General features: G+C 34.7%; 1 protein-coding gene across 1 annotated transcript in view; it reads left to right on the top strand.

Annotated features, from left to right (window-relative positions):
- The first annotated feature begins 473 nt into the window (after positions 1 to 473).
- LOC136854246 (glutamate receptor ionotropic, kainate 2-like) overlaps positions 474 to 25,734 on the top strand; it is a 107,437-nt gene continuing 82,176 nt past the window's right edge. The window contains exons 1-2 of the mRNA XM_067130603.1: positions 474 to 833; positions 25,612 to 25,734. The exon at positions 25,612 to 25,734 is cut by the window's right edge and continues 646 nt beyond it. The gene's annotated coding sequence lies outside the window, so the exon portion shown is untranslated. The remainder of the gene's footprint in view (positions 834 to 25,611) is intronic.

Consider the following 25,734-nt stretch of genomic DNA (forward strand, 5'->3'; position numbering starts at 1 on the left):
AGTGCAGATTATATGTTAATATTTGTTACAATTATAAAGGTAAATAATATAGACCCATCGTGCTCCTACACACAATTCTCTTAGAAAAAAGATTGTAGGAAATAACTTAGTAATAAGGTCAGATGCGAATAAACCAAACAAGGCAATTCATAATAAAACTGGGATGAAAACTTAAAGAAGATGTGTCTTGTATAGTTTCTTTCAAGCGCACATTTTCTGGCTTGAGAACAATTTCTGGTGATAGGATAGCGGGGAAGGAGAGAGAGAGAGAGAGAGAGAGAGAGAGAGAGAGAGAGAGAGAGAGAGAGAGAGAGAGAGAGAGAGATGGTATAGCCATGAAATACCTCTCTTTGTCGTCTTACGCCTCTCTGTTCAGTGCAGGGAGAGAGAGAGAGAGAGAGAGAGAGTAGTCATGGAATGCCTCTCTCTCTCTCTCTCTCTCTCTCTCTCTCTCTCTCTCTCTCTCTGGCGTCTCTCGCCTCTCCGTTCAGTGCCAGATGCTGGCTCTCGCTTGCCAGAGGAGGACGTGTGCCGGCACTGACTCTCGTCACCAGTGAAATTCACGGTCGCGTCACGCTTGTTCTCAATCAGCTCGTTATCAGCAATGTGAAGACTTCTCCCACCCGTAGCTTTGCTGTTTTTGACTGTAGTGATTTCCTAATCGTGTTAGTTCGTCACTTTGTAGGTGTGGTGTCGTAGAAGAGCTTCAGGAAAAATGAGTATTTGGTCCCAAACTTGAAACTGTGCTTTTCAACTGCTACAGAACTTTTGAGGTAATATAAGTGGTGTGGCCAAGATGAGAATCGACAACATTTTGTTAAAGTCAATTGTTGGTAAGTACATTTTTGAAAAAGTTTCTGGAGTCAAAAGAAAGTTTGATCCTGAGTTGTGTGTTGTGCATATAGCGTTCATGAAATACAGTATGTATATATATATATATATATATATATATATATATATATATATATATATATATATATATATATATATACATATATATGTGATGTCTATATATATATATATATATATATATATATATATATATATATATATATATATGTATATATATATATATATATATATATAATTTACTTCACCTTGATACCATCTTTCAGCAAAATGGAATCATGTTCATTAAGTGGATGATCACCGTCCAGAATCCGAACCTAAGCCCCTGGGTTTTGATACATAATGGGTATGTACACGTTTTCACAGTAGTAACATACTTGACCCCAAGTGGCATATAGACACCATTAGTGTGGGAAGATACTCTTGGTTCATGAGAATTCATGATTTTTATTCTTAAGAACGCACGCGTACTTTCAAAATATATTAGCATTTTTCCTGAGGATCAATACGCCTGATTTTTTCGTATTCCTGACGAGAAAATGGTCATAGAAAAAAACCATGCTAATTCCAGCTAGAAACTGAACGCCAAAAGACCTGTTGTTAATATTCCGGGCTAACTGCCGCCCGTACCCATAACTACACCCAGAAGGAAATTGAGGGTGAGAACTGGAAGCTGACTGGAATGGTAATCTCCCATTCACATCTCATTTGGGCGCTTTTTATAGACCTAATCTGATGCCTGGACTTCTTCTTGTGGTTCAGCCACTTTAAATTGGTTTCTCATCTGTGGTTCCTACATTTTTCTGGTGGTTTCATTAGTGTCGATTCTGTCTGGCACTGTATGTTTAATTGTTCTTATATTCTCTTTGCTTATCCTTGTGGCTAACTTTAGTCAAGATTTTCTTTTACTGATTCTTTTGTTTGAGCCCCAGAAATCGTCTCAAAAATCGTTGTTATTCTTTCTACTCTGTGAATGTCGTTATGTCAGAGTAAATTCTAGTTGAATTTGGTGTGTTACAAAGAAACAATTAAGACTGAGGAATGTATATGTGTGCTGTTGTGATGAGATAATAAAAACCTGTAACCTTTCATTCAAAGAAAAATTTAGGCAGAAATTTTGTGTGGTACAGACAGGTTCTTCTCTAAATACTTCTTCTAGAGATTTTGCACCACCACAATAATAACTGTTCAAGTGGGCAATTCAAGTGGGGTGGTAACATTTGTAAAATTTTGACTGTATTATAATTGGAGCCTTTAGTTTAGATTTTTTGTGAATGCAATAAAGATTGCATACATAGCTAACACACATACGCAGGTGTGTGTATATATATATGTGTGTGTGTGTGTGTGTATCCTATTACTCTTATAGTGTCTGCAATATACTGTATATATATAAAGGGAATAAGGTGGCAACGGCCAGGTCACTGGCTATATCTTATAGTAAACTATTCTGCCTAACCTCAAACGAGGTGGGAGTCCACAGCAGGAAGACTAACCTAAGGTTGGTGTTAGTCTCAGGAGATGAACTTACCCTCCGTCAAAGGAGAACCCTTCACCAGGCATTCCTATACCTTGAGACACTGTGCATTAGTCCCACAGGCCACTAGCACTTTCTATGGTGCCAGTGAGCAGGAGCACCTTTCACTGCTATGTGAATGGTAAGCTTCCATTGAAGTGTTTGAAGCGGCTTGTGTTATGGGTGTTTCCTACACAGGGAATTTCGTCCACTTTTCAGGAGTTTAAAATATAAATGCTGCAGTGATCAGTCTTTTCTGTTCTTGACAAAAGAAATGAAGAAAAATGAAAACTCACACATTACATATATATATATATTTATATATATATATATATATATATATATATATATATATATATATATATATATATATATATATATATATATATATATATATATATATATGCATTGCAGGAATTCATGTGAATAAGTCGGACATTCAGTCTATGAGGAAGAGAGGGATAGAGAGAGAGAGAGAGAGAGAGACAGTCAGAATGATTACCCAGCAACATATGAGGAATATTGGTTAGCCTTGGTCAATAGAAGCTTTGTGAATTAGTTCCGATGGAGGACAATGACGGTTTCAAACTAATAGGAGGTCTATGAATCACTCTGGCGATGAGCAACAGAGAGAGAGAGAGAGAGAGAGAGAGAGAGAGAGAGAGAGAGAGAGAGAGAGAGAGAGAGAGAGAGAGAGACTTTCACCACAGTTTTACACACAACTGAATAATTACGACAAATATGTGCTGGATGGATGAGAGAGAGAGAGAGAGAGAGAGAGAGAGAGAGAGAGAGAGAGAGAGAGAGAGACTTCCACCACAGTTTTACCACACAACTGAATAATTACGACAAATATATGCTGGATAAGAGAGAGAGAGAGAGAGAGAGAGAGAGAGAGAGAGAGAGAGAGAGAGAGAGAGAGAGGCATATAAGTAAAATTATCATTCTGGAAACACTTTTAAACTTTAATTAACGATAGGTAATAATACTTTTTGGACACTTGGCTTTAAAAAGACATAAATAGCCCTTTTTATCAATGACATGAAGAATATACTTTGAAATCTATGGGGATGTATTCAAATTTTGGCTACTAAAATTAATAAAAACAAGTTAGTTTTTAATCTTGTTTCAGCCACAATCCCCTTATATAATTAAAGTGTCTTGCGTCATTAGGAAAGTAGGTAAATAAACGTTATCATTGCTTATTAATATACGCATTTGTAATATTTTTCTATAAAAGTTTTAGGCCAAAACTCTCTTGACTTCTTACTTGCTACCCACGCACTGACAGAAATTAAATATGCAAACTATAAGCCATAATCCGATTATTTTCATGGTGCATAACTAATAAAGAAACTTACTAAAAATAAAGAAAGATGTGTTATGGCACTTACTTTCCCTTCTGAGAAAGTGTTTATATTCCTTGGGAACACTTCACTGGAAGCTTTCTTTCTTAATTACTGAAATAAATTGAGATGTTTGGTATCTTCAATTATTTGATTATTTTTTCACCATGGCTTTAGAAAATAAGCACTGACATTTCGTTGCATAACTGGCGCCAATAACAATCTAAATAAGACAATTTAAAATACAACTTGGCTTCATGTCTAGTTATACAACATTTCCTAAAGGCATAAAATCATTATATCAATAAGACTGAAGACACATTTTATGAGAAATTTCGAACATTATCGAAGTTAAGTAATAATTTCATCAAGAAATAACTAGGTGAATCATTAAGGATAATGTCGAATGGAAATGATCAAAAAGCGATTAAAAAAACTATTTAAGATAATAGGAAGGTACTGAAAAGTAAAAGGTTGTTGAAATATGTGGATTGTGAAGTTTGTCTTATAGACAAGGCCCAGTTTTGGGGAGTGAAACATTTAGTAATTATTACCCGATGAATAAAACTAATTGCTTATCGAAATTCTTTATCTATAAGTTATACAGGAAATCAAAACATAGTACATTATAAGAAATGCACCTGGGCTTAAATAATTCATTTAATTTGTTAATATAAATTTTTATTGAAATGAGAAAAGCACGAATATTAGTAAACTAATGGAAAATTTTTAAACTCTTCAGCACTAAAAATAATACTCTTTTTATTTAGACTGTATTTCTCAAAATTCAAGCAGAAATCGTAATAGACTGATTAATAATTACCTGTATTTATTGCTTAAGGAAACAGTAAATAGTAAAAAAATTTTTATAATGGCTTCAGTAATAAATGAAAATGCCTTATTCAGCTTCTGTCCCTGTCACGGAAGATCCAAGTAATTTATCTATTGATTCGGAATAATTGATAGAATAACTAACGTGAGTGCAGAGTAAATCACATTAGACTTCCATTAACGTCCAAATTATCTAGTCTTTATAAACCCACCTCGCAGCACTGGATAAGAGTCATCTCTGGCGATGAAGTATTTCCGAAATAATGCAAATTATTCGCATGCCGTGAACTGCTTTGGGTGAGCAACTTTGATCAAGATTGTGTGGACGTCATTCGCTTTTGATAATGGATGGAAGTTAGATCAGGAGAGGAAAGGCAGAAGCTTCGTGTTAATGCTTTAAAAATTAATATAACCTTTGTCACAGTCTTCTTTATGAGTTGCAATATTTAGATTTATCCTACTGGACTGGGTGGTTTTTATAGTGTGGCGTTCCGGGTTGCATCCTGCCTCCTTAGGAGTCCATCACTTTTCTCACTATGTGCGCTGTTTCTCATAGCACACTCTTCTGCATGAGTCCTGGAGCTACTTCGGCTTCTAGTTTTTCCAGGTCCCTTTCCAGGGATCTTGGGATCGTGCCTAGTGTTCCTATGATTATGGCTACAATTTCCACTGGCATATCCCATACCCTTCTTACTTCTATTTTTAGGTCTTGATACTTAACAATTTTTTCTCGTTCTTTCTCATCTACTCTGGTGTCCCATGGTATTGCCACATCAATGAGTGATACTTTCTTCTTGATTTTGTCAATCAACGTCAAGTCTAGTCTATTGGCACGTATCACCCTATCTGTTCTGACACCATAGTCCCAGAGGATCTTTGCCTGATCGTTTTCTATCACTCCCTCAGGTTGGTGTTCGTACCACTTATTACTGCAAGCTAGCTGGTGTTTCTTGCACAGGCTCCAGTGGAGGGTTTTTACTACTGAATCATGCCTCTTTTTGTACTGGTTCTGTGCAAGCGCCGGACATTCACTTGCTATGTGGTTTATGGTCTTGTCTTTCATATTGTACTTCCTGCATGTGGGTGAGATGTTATTTTCATCTATTGTTCTTTGAACATATCTGGTTCTTAGGGCCTGATCTTGTGTCAATGGGATTCTGTTCTATTAAAGTCTGCCATGGAGTTCAGAGGCTAGCTCACTGTAAATGTATGCTCATTCTGAATAATAATAATAATAATAATAATAATAATAATAATAATAATAATAATAATAATAATAATAATAATAATAATAATAATAATAATTATTATCATTATTAATTACCATATCTCCATCAAGATTAGCTTCTTAACTTAGACATGTATGACAAGCGATTTTTTATTTAAAAAAAGGTAGATAATAAATAAACAGGATTATTATATGAAACAGAAACTCACAAACTGAAAAATTATGACCACAAAAATTATCACTTCAAAAATAATGACTTCCCCGAAAAATTATGACTTTTCCAAACAGAATAAAATTATAAAAAGAGTTACGAAGCACTAGTGCGTATTTTTCATAATTTTCTTATAAGCGTAGAAAGACTGAAAATATTTATGAAATCCCAGGGAAAAAATTCCGAGTGTTATTTTAACAGACCGCTAAAAGCTACTGACGGTTAGAATAACACTTGATATTTCACAATGCAGGAATAAAACTTTACGTTCAGGCTCTCCGTTCTTTCCAGGGTCGGTACCTTTATAAATGTGCTACGTACCCAAACGAAAAAAGCGAGAACAGTTTCGGTCTGATATCTTTCCATACCCATGGAAATAGTTCTCTTTATCGTTGCTATTGTAAACAGCTTAAACCCCTTCATGAATCAAGAAGCATGCAAATGAATTTGCAATAGCTGAGCTCCTGCATTGTAATGAACCTGAAGTTTGCAATTCCTCGAAACACCATTTGTCGAAAGCAAGTAAAAACTGCAATCAATCATTCAACCAGATACTGAATAGATTTTTTAACAAGGCAAAGTGAAACTGCCTCAAAAAGTTTAACAAATCTCTCTGCCTTGAAGACAAAACTTCAAGAGAATTTTAATTATCCCAAGTTTTAGTAAGTGTTATGATCTTGTTTTCACTCAAGTCATGTATTCCTTTCTCATTTTACAGCTTCCAACTTTATAAACACTCTAGTTGTAATACTAATTACACTTAAATATTTATCTATATCCAGAAAAGTCATTTCATTCAAACTCACTACTTTTAACTGCTTTCCCCTTAAACATTCAGGCAAAATCTATTCGTGAATAACTAATCCCAGTTTCGCTTTTGTTTTTAAGCGATAATGCTTCTGCGCTAAAGTTTTAAATTGACTTGACACAAAGCCTGCATTTTACGCTCAGCACAAGTTAGCATACGACTGGAGAAATGAAGGGGAGAGGGGAGTGTGGATAAAATAAAAAAAAATATAGTGGAGAAAACGAGAGGAAAGGAGTGGGAAAGATTCAGCATAAGGAATGTGGCTGAATATTGGATTATATGTTTGTTGACTGTCTCATGGAAGAGTGATAATTATTCTGTTTTCGTAGAAAAAGACCAAACCTGATTCATATATTGCAAGGGAGGTATAGTCTGGAATTCTATGAAACCTGAAACAAATAACTTATATTTGACTATATTTCTTTATTTTGTTGAATTTGCAAATGTATGTTCATGGGTGGGAGGGGATTAATTTCCTTATTTACTTTACATTTTGTCAATATGCTGAAAGCACCCTATCTATTTATCAGTATGTTGAACGCACCCTATCTATCTATCAGTATGTTGAACGCACCCTCTACTTATCAATATGGTGAACGCACCCTATCTATCTGTAAATATGTTGAACACACCCTATCTATTTATCAGTATGTTGAACGCACCCTATCTATCTATCAGTATCTTGAACGCACCCTATCTATCTACCAACATATTGAACGCACCTTGTCTGCCTAGCAGTGTGTTTGAAAGCACCCTATCTGCTTACTGATATGCTGAACGCACCCTATCTACCTATCTATCAATATTTTGAACGCACCCTATGTGTCTCTCAATACGTTGAACGCAACTTACCTATCTGTTCTTGTGTTGAACGCAAACTACCTGTCTGCCAATACGTTGAACGCACCCTCTTTGTCTATCAGTGTATTGAACGCAGCTCATCTGTCCATTAATATTTTGTCTGTGGCAGTGAACACATGCACAAACTGAATTGAACAAGTTTAGCAAATAAATTTAACTGTTCATTCTCCATATTGCTTACCTCTAGAAAGCTGAGACCGTGGTATGAACCTGCCCAGTTGCAATGCAGTGCGAACTATACACTGCATTTAGAGAGCAGAAAATTACCATCATCTTTCAATGAATATTACTTTTTTTTACGTCACCTTTATATCTGTGATTACTTCTCACAAGTTTTTCATTTGATATGAAGAATTAACATCGGATTTTCTTTAGTATTGTTATTATTATTCAAAAGATACAACCTGTTCATATGGAATAAACCCGCAGAAGCCATTGACTTGAAATTTCAAGCTTCCAAAGAATATGGTGTTCGTTTGAAAAAATGGAAGGTATAAGGAAATACAAAGAAGAGACCACTTATTTAAAAGGAAAAATATTAACAAATTAATAAATAAATATATAAAATGTTGAAAAGAAAGCGTTTAGGTTTTATATTTGTTGCGCTTATTTATGAATTTTGTTTTATTAATTTATTGGTCTTTTTTTTTTTTGCCTTTCAGTGCTAAAACCTTTTTGACGGTTTCACTTTTTGCGATTTTCTTTGGCAAGAAAAAATTATAAGCCATATTAGTTCTTAATTTTTTCATTAAAAGCTTCGTGGTCTTCCATTTCATTTTTGTAAAAGCTCCTGGTTACTGACTGCAATAACTGATCGAATATATATATATATATATATATATATATATATATATATATATATATATATATATATATATATATATATATATATATATATATATATATATATATATAAAATCCATGCAGAATATTTTATTCTGCAAGCTCTCGATTTATATATAACTTTACTATCAGGATGACATTATCGACAATGCATAAAAACCGTTGAAAATACAAACGAATGAATTGTCTTACTAAACCTTAATAAAATGGGTACAACAAATGAATAATACAAGACTGAGAATGCTAACAGAACCTAAGATTAAAAAGGTAATAATAAAGCATAATAGGAATAAAATGCACAGACTAAAAAAATACAAAAAAGTACAAAAAGGTAATAGTAAAATATATAATAGGAATAAAATGCACAGACTAAAAAAATACAAAAAAGTACAAACAAATATCAAAATACAAAGAAGAGGAGAAAATTCCGTACCTCCTAAACAACAAGTAATTTAATTGCTAATTGTATACCGGGCAAGTTGTTGTTCCGTTCCGGTTTCGTCTCCTCTATAAACAACGACTCTGAAACTATGAGGTCCAGTCTGTTCGAGCGAAAAGACGGTACTTCAAAATCCTAGTCAGCGAACGGGTGGTCTTGTGCTAAGCTGTGCTCTCGTATGCCTGAACACGGTGGCTTTGAAAGAAGGAATTTTGTTCTAAAAGAACGACTTCTGTGATTGATAAAATTCTGTGTATGAGGCAGCGAGATCTGGCTCCCACGTATCGCAGACCACATTGCGAACAAGTATACAAATGAACGACACAGGTCTACCGGAAGATTATATCCCTCACTGGTGATCTAACAGCAAAAAGGAGAGTCAAAACAAATTGGAACCTAATTTAAGGAACACTGTTTTAAGTCAAGGAGCAAACGACACAGGAACTGAGGTCTACAGGAAGATTAGGTTTCTTTCTCAATAGTGCTCTAAGAGCAAAAAGGTAAGTAAAAACAAATTGGAACCTATTTGAGGAAAACTGTGTTCAAGTAAATAAATAAACGACAATTATAATGACTTAACAGAAAAAAGAGTGAGTAAAAGCAAATTTGAACCTGATTAAAGGAAAACTGAGGCCTGCAGAAATATTAGGTGTCTCCCTCAGTAGTGATTTAACAGTAAAAGGGTTAGTAAAAACAAATCGGGGGCTGATTTCGGGAAAATTGTGTTTAAATATTTCTTATAACTTTTTTTCAAAACACATAGCTACTATACCCAAGGTGAGGTAACTCGATGTACTTTGCATCTTTATAATGTACACCGGTTTGGGACAAAACTTCTCATTTAGATTTTCTCTCTTTTTTAATTTTTAAAAATACAAATATGGGGTACTAGCTCTCGGTACAATAATTGCAGGAACACTGTGACTTGATGAAACGGAACAGGTCAATATCCATTTTACGTTGTATTTTTCATGTTTGTATCTTAACTTTGTTTTATCAGTGCTTTTGATGTTTCATTAGACTTTTGATCTTAGGTTTCATTTACATTTCAGTTTTGTAAATATATATATATATATATATATATATATATATTTTGTAAATATATATATATATTTGTTTTAAGCATTATTTTTTAAGCATTTTTAAAGATTTTATTCTTTTGATGTTTCATTAGACTTTTGATCTCAGGTTCTATTTGCATTTTGTTTTATATTCTGTTTTAGTTGTTTTAAGCATTTTTTAAAGAATTTATTAAAGCAATTCATTTTAATGTATTGTCGATAATTTCAGCTTGATGATGGTTATATATATATATATATATATATATATATATATATATATATATATATATATATATATATATATGTACATCTCAAAAGCTTGCAAAATAAAATATTTTACTATCTGGCCTGTGTATTTATTCATTATCAAGGTATATAATATATATATATATATATATATATAATATATATATATATATATATATATATGTATATCTCAAAAGCTTGAATAAAATATATATATATATGTGTATTCATTATATATATATATAAATATATATAAATATATATATATATATATATATATATATATATATATATATATATATATATATATATATTTATATATTTGTATATATATAATAAACATATATACATATATATATATATTTATTATATATATATATGAATAAACATATATATATATTTATATATTTGTATATATATATGTATATATTTGAATAAATTATATATATATATATATATATATATATATATATATATATATATATATATATATATATAAATATATATATATATATATATATATACTTTCCTGAAAATACTAGACTCATAATTCCAACCTTATACCACATTAAGAACGATTAGTCTAGAAACACCACCCGCAGACGGTATATAATCATTTATTTATATATATCCCCAACCGTTTATATTATATAACATTTATTTCCGTTAAAAGTGGGGTTTCCCACAAAACGCGGCACTCGGCTCCCACGGTATATAGCTAATGGTTATCACCCGCCTCTTCAGGGTTTGGGCGAGAGTGATGTAACATTCGTTATCTTGAAAGCGTAGCTCGCAGTATAGGAGGAAACGTATTTCGTTTGTACAACGCACGATAATATCGTCTTTCCAGCTTTGTTTATTACTGTCATGGGCCCAAAATGCTCATTTGTTTGAAGACTGATGTTCTCGCTGTAGATATACAGTTTTTATTTTTTTTTATATGGTAGATCGTGTTTTTTCAGTTAAGTATAGATTCATCTAAAGCATAAATACAGATTTGAATGTTCACATCTCAGAGAGAGAGAGAACATTCGTTATCTTAAAGAGAGAGAGAGTATAGAGAGGAAACTTTCGTTTCTGTACATTCAGATAAAGTATCGTCTTTCCAAAGGTTAAATGCAGATTAGTATTCATATTTCATTGAGAAAATGATTTGTTTGAGAGGAGATGTTCTCGCTGAGATATACAGTTTTTATTTTTTTTTATATGGAGATCATATTTTTTCACTAAGTTAATTATGTATTTATATCTAGGCTAAATGCAGATTTGGATATTCACATCTCAGTTAGAGAGAGAGAGAGAGAGAGAGAGAGAGAGAGAGAGAGAGAGAAAATGAGGTCTCTAACAGTCCCAAAAACGCCCTATTATTCGAGCCTTTATTTTTATGCACGATGATTCCTTCATTACCGGAATTAATACATTAATACGACAGTATTGCCTACCATAAAAAGTCACCTCATTCCAGTAATCCTCTTACCATAGGTTCCCTTTCCAGTTTTCTGAAAAGCAGACTTTGTGCCGGCTTTGTCTGTCCGTCCGCATTTTCTTGTCCACTTGACCGAGGCTAGAGGGCTGCAAATTGGTATGTTGATCATCCACCTCCAATTATCAAACATACCGAATTGCAGCCCTCTTGCCTCAGTAGTTTTTATTTTATTTAATTTTCTCTCATTTTTCACCTGTAGTGTAATGTGATATATATATATATATATATATATATATATATATATATATATATATATATATATATATATATATATATATATATACATGTACATATACATATACACACGTGTATATATATATTTATATATACACATATGTTTACATATATATACATATACATGTATATATACACACATGCACACACACATATATATTTATATATTATATTACCTTTATTTATTTCATTACCACCGTCGCTATATTAGTTGCTGTCAGTTGCTATATTACATCTTGATTCCAAGAAGTTAAATGAAATGCCGATGGCTATTTTGATAAGATATGTCCCTAGAAAGATCATCAAATCAAAGACAAACGATCAGGCATGGTTTGATATACATGACGACGAGCCTACCATGACAAACAGACCAAATTCAACGCATGGAGACAAAATCGTTCAAATGAAAATTACGCCATTTTTGTTGAGTCTTGCCGTGCTGCGAATCGAACATACCATACTGCCGAGAGAAACTACAATAATTCCTTGAAGAGGAATCTTAAAGGAATTACTCAGCCTCGTCTGTGGTGGACCAAATTGGCATCATCTATCTTTGGGTCAGGGTCGTCTTCCATTCCACCACTGCTAACAGATGATGGTAGATTGGTTACTGGCCCCTAGGGAAATGGCTGGACAGCTTCATCGAGCTTTTGAAGCTAAGCAGCGATAGCTGGGGTGGAGAAGATCCTGATGGTTTCTTCCCTTTGTTTTATAAGAAACTAGTGATTTGTCTCCCAAGATTAGTAGATTTTATAGGTTTTTATGTCTACTTAGTACTTTGTGGATGAGCTCAGGCATAGTAATGCAATGCCTGGCCCAAAGAGTGGCATATCTGCAGACTGCAGTAACTACAGGCCTATCTCAACGTTGCTGAAAAACTTATCTTTAATCCACTATATAAGTATGTGGAATCTGAAGGATTATTAGCTGATAGTCAATATGCATACAGGAAGCAGTTAGGTATCTGTGATTATCTTTTAGACTTGACATGCCATTTGCAAGGGAACCGTGATAAGGGTTTCGAGTGCAGAGTAATTCAAATAGATTTTAGTGCTGCTTTCGATTTAGTAAGTCACAATGCACTTAGCCTATTTATAAACTTTAGAATCTTGGAGTGGGTGGGTATGTTTTAGGATTACTTCAAGATTTCCTTACTGGTAGGCAGCAGCGAGTAGCTGTGTTCGGGATCTTTAGTGAACAAAGATCAATTGTGTCTGGAGTTCCGCAGGGCAGTGTTCTTGGTCCACTGTTAATTTTAGTGTAAACAAGTGATATGAATGTTGGCCTTGAAAACAAGATTGTTCAGTATGCCGATGATGCAACACTTGTGGGTGTAGTAAAGTCTCCACTTCTGAGAAATGAAGCTGCTCTTAGCCTCAATCGGGATATGGTCTGGATCAGTAAAACGAAAACACTATTGATTAGTAGATCTCGTACAAATTTTCCACGCCATCCTCACCTTCAGGTGGCTGGAACTTTGCTGAATGAATCCGAAGCTTTAACTATTCTAGGTGTAACTTTTGACTCGCATCTAACTTTTGAGAAACATCTCATGAAAGATTCAGCAAATGCCGCACGAAAGTTAGGTATTGTTCGAAAGACCTCATATAGTTATAACAGTGATAAAATCAGTGCAACGTGTTTTAGGTCGTTAAGCGGTTCGTGGTTGTAGGTTTCAGTTATGACATAGACCATCGACGGAAGGTCTTTTGTTTGTCACTTTGTCATAAGTTGAACTTCAACAGAGATCTTTCACATTCACAATTGATCCCTGATCCCCTTTATCTGCCGAGAACAACCAGATTCGCTTAACAGCAGCACCAATATGCAGTAAATGTGCCTCACTGTCGAACTTCTCAGTTCCAGAGGTTCTTTATTCCTCACACCGTTGGGCTGTGGAACAGCCTCCCAGAGGATGTTGGCAGTTGGAACCCTAATACTATTCTTCTTGCATTTTAATACATTTTTTTTATTTATCTACTTACTGTTTTTTTTTTAATAAGTGGGATCTCTTTCTGTAATTCCTTCTAATTCTCCTTTTACTTCCTCTTACTTCTTCTTAATGAATTACAAATCAATGGCCTCTGTGGGCTTGTTCCATATGAATATATGAATATATATATATATATATGTGTATTTACGTATGTATGTATATATACATATATATATATACTGTATATATGTATAAATTTTATTACAGTATTTTTCGTAACAAACTGTGACCATACCGACCTCTATCTGCTTGGATTTCCTTTTGAATATTCTGATAAGCTTACTCAAGACACATCACCCATTCATGCATAAATGAGGGCATGCATACATGAATACGATATGAGTTTTGACGATATCTATCGTCTGGGCAGAATACAGCTTTATAATACAGATTTTCTGTCAAATTGCATAACCTAAAAGTTTCGTTTGTCCTTATAAGGAAATATCAATTCATTGCGATAACGATTTTTTTAAATGGCGTTATTGAACGTCCTGAAAAAGAATGATTCAATATAATTGAATTTTTATGTCATGTTTTATTAAAGTGTACATATTATGAATGTGTGTGTGTGTATATATATATATATATATATATATATATACATATATATATATACATATATATATGTATATACTGTATATATAAACAGTATATATATATATACATATATATATATATATATGAATGAATTTTTATCTCGTTTAATATCCAGTTCGCTCTACCTCGGAAATTATAGATGTATATATATGTATACCAAAGGGGAATTAGCCTATGACTGATAAGAGTTCGTCGTCTCACGGGCTCGAACCGCCGAACACGAGAACTACGACGTTCAGTGACGCGCCTTAAACCATCCGGCTATCAAGAGAGGTATTAATTTGTTACCGACTCTGCTGGACAGATCTCCGTCAAGCACAAGTGTATATATATATATATATATATATATATATATATATATATATATATATATATATATATATATAGGCCTATAGGCTATATATATATGGAATTGTCATAATACACTGATATTTGAATATAACTGGAATGGTACAAAAGACTAATTAATAATTAGAATCACTCAGCAAGAAGTGTGGTATCGTCAGTACACCTCGCATGGTGCACTGTAGGCATTATGGAAGAGCATTTGCAGCGTCCCTTTTGCCACTTTTTAGCCTTTTACTTTACCTCCATTCCTGCCTCTTTCGATCTTGCTGTCTAACCTCTCTAACTATTACTTCCTAATACAACGCTGAGGTTATATCCCAGTTCCACCTTTTAAATCCTTTCACTTCATCTCCTTTATCTTCCGGATCTCTTGATCTTGCTGTCCAACCACTCTATCTCCCTCTTAAGTGCTGAATGGCCGAAAGTAGCCAAGTGCTTTGCATGACAGCCTAAATTTTACGAATTTATCATTATTCAAATCTATACAGAGACAACACGTTAAAAGGAACACTTATGTACAATCGTTACGGTATGCAAACAGAGAGAATGAAAGCCAGGTCTCTCTCTCTCTCTCTCTCTCTCTCTCTCTCTCTCTCTCTCTCTCTCTCTCTCTCTCTCTCTCTCTTTCATATAATACAGTAACTGAAATTGTAGCCTCTCATGTAAGCACAAAATCAAAATTCTCTCTCTCTCTCTCTCTCTCTCTCTCTCTCTCTCTCTCTCTCTCTCTCTCTCTCTCTCTCTCTCTCGTTTCATATATATAGTAACTGAAATTGTAGTCTATCATGTAAGCACAAAATCAATTAATTCTCTCTCTCTCTCTCTCTCTCTCTCTCTCTCTCTCTCTCTCTCTCTCTCTCTCTCTCTCTCGTGTGAATGATAAAAACGACTTGGGAGGAATGTACCAAAAGTGAAAACGTGATTCCCAGCCGCGATGCTTATGACAAACGCGACTGAAATCGTGTGTGTGTCTCCTCGCGGCCGCGTCTCCCTTATTTCAGGAGATGCAGAAGGATCACTCTCATTAAATCAAAGGACCAGGCTGCGCGTGTGTCTGTGCGAGCAATTTACTAAAGACGTGGGGAAGGGAGGAAGGGGGGGGAGTATAAAAAAGCAAATGTGCTCCGGTTGAAAAGTGGAAAGTGATTTATGAGTGGTCGTTTGGTAGGCGGCAAGACTTGCGTATTTTGTTTGCGCAGTCATGTTGGGACGTTGGTCGTTATATAGATATATATATATATTGTGTGTATATATATATTATATATATATATATATATATATATATATATATATATATATATATATACATATACTATATATAATATACATACATATATGTGTGTGTGTGTTTGCGCGTGTATGTACGCAAGCGGCCTTACATTTTTAAAAACTCTCATCTAACTGTATAATTCTGGATATTCTATTGTGACTTTTATGTACTTTATGACCACCTTTGAGTTTCCACCTTATCTTACCGTTTAGGAAAAATTATATGGCTCATATTTTGTCGAAATTGCCAGTGTTTATGAGAGATACGTTCCTGATTTAAATTCCTTGCAAATGAGTAGCATTTAGCGTTCTCTCTCTCTCTCTCTCTCTCTCTCTCTCTCTCTCTCTCTCTCTCTCTCTCTCTCTCTCTCTCTCTCTCTCTCTTATGATACTTTTCTTGTCGTAATTCAAGAGATTTTTTTAACCTGATTCCAATGAATTCCTTTTAAAAGTGAGGTTTGGTTTATATTTTTCTTTTCCAGCTAGCGGTGGTAGTCACATTAAACATTCGCGTAGAGAGATAAATTCGAATGTGGTGAAAAACTCAACATCTATATAAAGTTGTAAATTCATTTTGCTGTTGAGAAAAGAATCATCTTTGATGTTCCTAAGAAAATTGTTCTTAATCCCTTACTACTTACTTTTTAGCTTGAAAACAAGCTTGTCATTATAAAGATGATGCCACGTACTAAACTCGAAGTATAGTTGTTCATTCACGTATTACATATAATTACTTTAGCAATATTAAAATTATTTTTTATGCTTTGCATATAAAACACTTGTTTCTTATAATAAAACTAATGCATTGGCTCTTTGCACCGATTTTTGTTACATTCGTATGCCTGGCAGCCGTGTACACTACTCACCCCAGACAAAGTCTGGCGTCTTTGCTCAAAGCTCTCTGCATACACTTCGACCATGAGTACGGCGAACAGAATCTGCCAGTCTTCCAACGGACAAATTTCCAGCTTTTGTCTGCGGACAAAGTCTGGTCGTGTGAACGGTGCTTAACAAACTGCTTATCGAATAACTCAGTATTAATCATTGGCACTGTCGTTCAGTTAGCTCACTTGGGTGTAATTTATATATTTTTTCTTAATTCTGAACATATTTGCAATCACATTTCCCAGGGTGAACACAGTTAAGACCAAATTAAGGAATGGTCTTCCTAATCAGAAAATATTTGGAATTCCAAAAGTTTAAGGAAAAAGTCAAGTATACCGTAGTCTAACCAGACCACTGAGCTGATTAACAGCTCTCCTAGGGCTGGCGCAAAGGATTAGACTTATTTTACGTGGCTAAGAACCAATTGGTTACCTAGCAACGGGACCTACAGCTTACTGTGGAATCCGAACCACATTATGCCGAGAAATGAATTTCTATGACAAGAAATAAATTCCTCTAATTCTTCATTGGCCGGCCGGAGATTCGAACTCGGGCCCTGCAGAGTGCTAGCCGAGGACGGTAGCGACCTGTCCAACGAAGAACTAAAAAGGAGTGATCTGCGCGCTGATACAAGTCACCATACCTCCCGAAAGTTTGAAGGTTACGCCGACTTTAAACATGTAATTATGCCTAAACTTTCCACAAAGTAATTATTGTAATTTATCCACGACCCAATTGGGAGAAACGGGGGTGAAGGAGAGGCAATTAGGAAAGCTTATCATTTTCTTCTCCATCACGATCTTGTCTTGGAACTGAATTCTTATCTTTTTTTTTTAGAATGATCATTATTTTTAGATCTGAAACTATACAGGTTTTTAAAGTATTTTACTGAAGTAAGACTCCTGAATATTCTGAAGAATGGGGAAAAGGACGTGACTGAAGTTTTCAAAACATCTGCTCATGATGAAACTTATTCCTTGCTTGAAAAAAAAAAAAAAAATGGACAAACATGTATATTTAAGAAGGAGGCGACCGGAATAGAAAAAAGAACATGGGCAACAAAATGGAACCAAATAAAAAAAAAACTTATTGGAAGAATTCCACAGCTTGCCAATCAAGTGAAGAGAACCCGCCACAGAGGCAAGCAACATAAGGATGGCTGATATCCACTGGATAAAAGAACAGAGACGTAACGGCCTGTTGCTGCGCGTGTGATGTAGCCACCTGAAACCAGGAAGGAAAGAGAGTCTTTGAGCTCGGTGAAAAACTGCATGAGATTCCAGCTTCTCGGGATCAGTGAAAAAAAAAAAAGTAAGTCTGGCTTTCCTGAAGAAAGTGAAGCCAAGAGGCCGCTGATCAATGAAACGCCTTAAATCCAGTTCCTGTCAAGAAGTAACGCAGAGCCCTTGGCTTTCCAGACACTAGGTCAGTGGCCCAGACGGGAAGAGGCGGAGTAAATAATTTTATAGTTGGAATGGCTAGGCAATGAAAGGGGGGGGAGATATCATTTCCTTGAAAATAAGTCATTGTATTAAATGAGTGATAGGGAGTTTCATTCCATCTGTGATGAACTGTGGAATGAATAAGAACTTCAGAAGTTAAACCAAGCGCGAAAGTCTTTCGCTAAGTAGATTTACTTGAAGTTCCCTTGATAAGTTGACTGATTTTCTCTGTTTGTGTTTTCTTCTATTATTTCTATTTATTTCTCTCATTTCTTACTCAGTAACGGGCTGCGACAATAACTGAACTTACTGGGCTTGTATCTATTAGCTTTTCCGACTAGGGTTGCATCTTGAGTGATAATGATATCATTATTAATCAGAAGATGAACACTATTCATATGGAACAAGCCCACAAGGACCATTGTCTTGAAATTCACGCTTCCAAAGAATGCTGTGTTCATTAGAAACAAGAAATAGAAGGTAATGGCTAATAATAATAATAATAATAATAATTATGAATTATTAACCAGCAGTTGTAATGCTCTTACGCTATAGAGTTACTAACGAACAGAACGAACGTATTCGCAAAGCTACTTAAATATGTGCACGGCCCGACAAAGATATACGGATATGCTATATGAAATTGTAAACATGACTTGCAGATAGGAGTAGTTTGGTTGACAATTATCTGTCATTCATCAGGAATATAACAAACAACTGCTCTTCCAGCTGGGCGCGTCGGATATAATCTCAGGCTAAACATAGTCTTTAAAAACGAATATTTACTCACGTCTGGTTGCGATTAAATCCTGTCAATAAATAAATAGTATCACAAAACAATAGGAAATGTCTGTCTTCGGCTATAGATGGGATTTTTTGCGCTGCTTATGCTGTCAGATTGTTAAGAAAAATATGATCATTAATAAGAATATTTGCTCAGAGAATTTTAAACAGAACATTGATAATATAATTATTGAGAATTCTTCGTCAGTGATTTACGACAAAGGTATGATTTATCCAGCGAAATGGGGAATGTCAGCGCATATTTCTAGGCGTATTTTTCATCAGCATGACCCCGTTGGAGGGTAGTGCCATCACTGTACCTCACTGTAGGCACTATTTTCGTTTCTGTGCAGCGTCCCTACACCCCCTAGCTGCAACCCCTTTCATTCAGTCACTGTAGTTCCGCTCATATTATCTTTCTTCCATGTAAATTTCCACACTCTCCTGACAAATGGTTTCATAGTGCAACTGCAAGGATTTCCTCCTGTTACACCTTTAAAACAGTTTTACTCTCAATTTAACTTTCAGTGCTAAATGACCTCATAGGTCCCAAAGCCTGGCCTTTGGCATAATGTTTACATTCGATTCCATTCCTGTTTCTGGCATCCCGTCTAAAGTGAAGCAGGGAAACTGAGTGACCAATCACACTCACAGGACATCCGAATTTAAAACATGTAAACAGAGAAACATTACTAGAGAGACAAACGCCCGCCCGTATTCCGAAGAACAAGCACGAATGCAAAAGAGCGCGTTGGACACCATGTACGGTTTCGCCACTGAATCATAAGTCAGCCGTCAGGACGCCATCTGTTCAGACAGAATTCGAGATTGTTCCCTCCCCTGTGATTCTTCTGCAACCCCTCCTGGGGAGAAAGGGAAGCTCTGGGTTTGAAACAGGGCATCAATTATTGCTTTGGCAATGAAGGAAGGACGGGAAAAAATTCATATGACATGAACCTTGGTACAGTTTCTGCTCCCTTTTCACTGTAACCCGTTTTCTGTTGTTCTCGAATAACTGAATAATTGAATTAATGAAAGATATTTGAAGGTTTGATTACCGAGCCAGTGTATGATTTAGTTATTAGGTGATTACTAATGAGTTTCATGTGATAACAAAAACTAATGATCATGCATATGCTGACTTCAGAAATCGATCGAAAGATGATAATGTTACAATTTTATCTATTAAATAAAGTCCCACTCTTTCGATCTGGCGAGAGGAGTGTGTCTCATTCAGATAATTTAATCAGTTTTACGAGGTACAATGCTTTTTAAGTGTGTAAATGGTCACGAATAAAATGACCGATCTTTATCACGTAATCAGTTGTATTTACTTCTAAATGAAATCATTTTAAAAAATGAAAATGTCTTGTAATACAATCATCCTTACCTGCAACTCGAGGACACGTTCTCTCAAACCAATTGTTTTCCACTTTCACGGGAATTGAGGTCAGCAGGAAACGATGTGGTTGTATTTTTGAATGCACACGCCCACACACATACACACACACACACACACACGTACGTACATACACAAAATAAAATCTGTAAGTAAACCCCCTCTGACAATTGTCGTTGTACGGCTTGCATGAATTTCTTGTATATTTCTTATAAATCTTGTTTTGCTTCATACATTTTTTTTACATAGCTCCCATATTGTATTCACTTATTGCAGTTTTGGTTATTTCTGTTCCATTACGAAGGAATGTTAAGACGCCCTCCCAAGATACATACATCCACATATTCATGCAGACATGAGTGTATGTATATACATACATATATATATATATATATATATATATATATATATATATATATATATATATATATATATATATATGCACATATGTACCATAAGTACCACGTACAAAGACACCCACTTAATCGTGTCTAGTACACTCTCTCTCTCTCTCTCTCTCTCTCTCTCTCTCTCTCTCTCTCTCTCTCTCTCTCTCTCTCTCAATTTGACACACCCTTACTTTAACTTTCCTCCAATGTACCTAAATCGTCAGACACTTCTTGTTGGCCCTCCAGCAAAGTTTGCATGTGTACTTTTCACTTTCAGTACCCAAGCCCATCCCTCTAAGAACTGAACATTCGGCCCATTCGTTTATTTGTTAGTGATGATTTGAGGTTTTATGTTATTTATTTTGTCTTATTTTATACTTATTTATGACTGTTTATTTATTGCCATTATATTTTTACTTTAAACATTAACTACGTAATCTATCAAGGAACAGATTTTCAGAAAGATATATATGTATATACATAAACAGACAATATATATATATATATATATATATATATATATATATATATATATATATATATATATATAGTATTTTATTAAACATAAAGATTTCTTAACTTCTCGATTTATTCACATTTTGGAAACGTTTGTCACTACTAAGGCTCGATCCAAATGAAGAAATAAATGAATATATATTTATATATATACATATATATATATATATATATATATATATATATATATATACACCCATTAACTACATATACATACCCATTAACTATTCGGGCCATAATCAGATACAAGGACAAACTGAACCCCCTTTTGACATCTAATGCGTCCTACTCATTTTCGTGTCCCAGATGTAGTTTGGGAAATAATGTCGGAGCCTCCCGAAGCCCTCTTAAGGTCCGCATAGATAGCCAAACAGGGTGTGTTATCGAACAGGCGTCCAGTTGTCACCTCCAGAATTCTCGAGTATTCGGGAACATACAAAGAGATGGAAGTTTAATATCGAGTATAAACATTTTAAAACCCTTCCCCCCAACAGCTTGCCGTCTTCGAATCACCTTTCATAATAACAGCAGTTCCAGAATTAAACAATCAAACTACCGCTACCCCAGTTAAAGATTTAAACAATCAAACTACCGCTACCCCTCTTTAACTGGCATAACCATATTTACTCGGAACCTTCCGTTTTCTCATTTAGTCGCTCGTCTTATTCCCTTTGCTTCAGAAGGTAATTTTTTTAGTACAGTATTTCATGTCTTGTGGATTTTATTATAAATGTACATTGGTGTTTTTAGGATGTCTTTTTTACTATACTTTATATGTATTCGTCTTTTTATAGCTGTGATGGTGGGGCAAAGCCCCGAAACGTCGCTAAATAAAGCTTTGTTAAATTGCACTTCCCCCTTTGTAAAAAAAAAAAAATATATATATATATATATATATATATATATATATATATATATATAAATATATATATAATACATATACGCACTCATCTAAAATACTACTACTTATTAGCGCAGGAAAAACCAATAAATACCGTCAAATCATTCGCCCGAACGGAAATACCAACCCCGACTCAGTCAGGCAGTGTTGACGTATCGACGATTTCATCAAACACCGAATTAATGCGAAAAGGGGATCAAATACGCCTTCAGCAAAGGGATTTAGAGGATCAGAATATCCATCACGTCACTGGAACTCTTTAATGTCTCCATTAAAGCGTTTCGATTCGCGCCATTATATACGCTACTTAAATATACAAAGAAGTTATAGCGCTGAATAACGATGTGGTGGAATTGAAAGGGATGCAGGCGAGACCATTTTTTTTTTTTTTTTTTTTGCCTATTGGGTAAATTTGTATTCGAGAAAATGGGGAGAGAGAGAGAGAGAGAGAGAGAGAGAGAGAGAGAGAGAGAGAGAGAGAGCACTGAACTGTCACTCCGAAGGAAAGTATCACAAATTTTACGCATATTTGGTATTCAATTTAAAAATGTTGAGAGAGAGAGAGAGAGAGATATTTAATTTAAAAATGTTGAGAGAGAGAGAGAGAGAGAGAGAGAGAGAGAGAGAGAGAGAGTGTAACTTTGTGGGAAAATATCACAAATTTTACTCATATTTAGCATTCGATTTAATAGGACTAAGAGAGAGAGAGAGAGAGAGAGAGAGTAATGCACTACTCGGTAAGAAAATATCACAAATATTACTTATATTTCGTATTCGATTTAATAGGAGAGAGAGAGAGAGTGAGTTTGACTTGATTTGATTTATGACTGCTAAAACTGGCGTCACAAAAGAAAAATAAATAAATTTAAAATGGTTTTCATATAGGATTTCTAAATTTTATATATATATATATATATATATATATATATATATATATATATATATATATATATATAATCATAACATAACTGTAAATTCATTTGTAGCTTCACGATTGTATACAAATCACGGTGTGATAAAAATTTCATAACAAGAGCTGCGTGTTCCAGATGTACCAATGAGCTATCATGTTAAGAGGTGGGTTAATGCCGAAGCTATGTATAATTTCCCAGCTCTCGATGGGTAAACAAGTACAGCAGATTCGGCATTAACTTTATACCTCTCTTGACGGCTCAGTGGGTAGACCGTCGAACGGAGTCGTTGGAAGGTAACCGAGTCGAGGGATCGAGACCCGGCAGTACCGATCCATTTATCACTTATAATTCGCCTTCGGTGATAATTCCCCATCGGGGATATTCCCGGAAGTAGCGTGAATTAGATACTAAACGACATTTGTAACTTCATTGTATATTGTATATAAATCATATATGTGATAAATATATATATATTATATATATATATATATATATATATATATATATATAGACATATATGTGTGTGTGCATCATGAATAATTCCACCTTTGAATTCACCATGGTAAGAAATATTTTTTAATACTGACAAAATATACAACAGTAAAATCCTATTTCACACAATAAAAAGAAATGGTCTTGATTAACTATTCTCCCTATGAATCTTCGTTTCACTAAAAAATAGGTCACTGCAAAGAATCAAAATTAAGGCTAACGCGAACGACCCTCTTCCCACCAAAAATAACGGCATTCTGCCTCCGCAACCAGCGCCGCCAGCGCTCTTATCCTGAGTGATCTCTTTCTGCAAAAGTTTGCGGAGGAGCGTAAACACACCGAGAATCATTACAAACTCGCGAGATCGGGCCCATCTCTCATGTTGTCAAGTGATCATCGTCACGCTTCACACACACACACACACACGTCCAGAGAAGTGGATTCGTTTAATGGAACGCGCTCGAGATGGAGTGGGGGGACGAGGAGGTGTTTGCAATTGCTAAGCCCCGTGATGTGATACTTTTTCTTTTTTATCCAATATTTGCAGTTCGTATCTATTTTTTACTTCTTGCATTTGGTGCGCCGCTGGTTTCCTGACAGTGATTTGTAATGAATATTATCCAAAATTAGGAAACTCGTGCGGGACAGGCCTATAAGGCAAAATTTACTAGTAAAACCGAGCAAAACGTTATCAGATCAGAAGGGTCCTGCCCCTAACAACAAGAAAACATAGCTGGAACAAAGTAGAGTTTGTTTATTACATGCTTAAGTGACCAACATAAAGTGCTCATATGGTTAATAGGCCTGCTGGCTCATCACAATAAACACTTGCCTAAACATTTGCAACACGCCTCATCCGCGGAGCAAGGTTCCAGAGGGACCCAGAAGCCGACAGAGTGTCGGGGAACAATTAATCTTAATTTGGTTTATTTGTCTTTTAATTGGAATTCGTGTAGAGTGAAACTTCCAACCATATTTGTATTTTTTTGGTTATATAATTATATGTATATATATATATATGTATGTATAGCCTATAATGTTTTTCTTAGCTAATAAAGATATCACTCTTACGACCAGACCTTACACTTCCTTTAACACTGTAAGAATATAGCAAAATATTATCTGACTAAGCGCAATATTCGATTAATAAAATATTTGTTTAATAAAACATAACAGACTTTATTACTAGTATCATAAGGTCGGGTTTTCCTTCACTGGGAGGCTGTACTAATTTTAATTAAATCAGACGAAATATCAGTATTTATTATTATTGATGTTTAGAGGGCTACCCTGTTCTAAGCGGGATGAATTTTCTTTAATAAAATGAGTAAAGAGCACGTTGGAAAATTACTGTAAACAGAAGCAAGTAATTGTGATGACCTTTTTACATCACGAATTCAGTACTGAATCATCATTTTTATGATCGCCTGAACTCTTGTAATGATCAAAGGCATCCGTTAACAGTTAACAGTTGTAATTGTTATGCGTTTCATAAATTTGTTATAATACGGTTTATATGCAGAATTATGATTGCAGTTCATTTTGTATATAGCAAGACTCACAATGTTATTTAAACGGATATAATTAAGAGTAAATTGGTGATTATAATCAAAATGTCTCGGTAGTAATTAAAGCAAAGTTTATCATTACTTATTACAGTAGTGTACCTTTACCTTCCAGTTAATTGTGAAATATTAACATCATTTTAATATTCTGCTTTTCAGGTAACTTGCGCTGAGGAGAAGAAAGTGGCTTCAAAATATTTTCTAGTTGCAGTAGATACGAGTGTTGAAAACCTTTGGGAATCAGCGGTGTTAGGAAGTGTTGTTTTGACGTTGAAAATCACA

This window comes from Macrobrachium rosenbergii, chromosome 28, assembly GCF_040412425.1.
Source record: "Macrobrachium rosenbergii isolate ZJJX-2024 chromosome 28, ASM4041242v1, whole genome shotgun sequence".
Lineage (NCBI taxonomy): Eukaryota > Metazoa > Arthropoda > Malacostraca > Decapoda > Palaemonidae > Macrobrachium > Macrobrachium rosenbergii.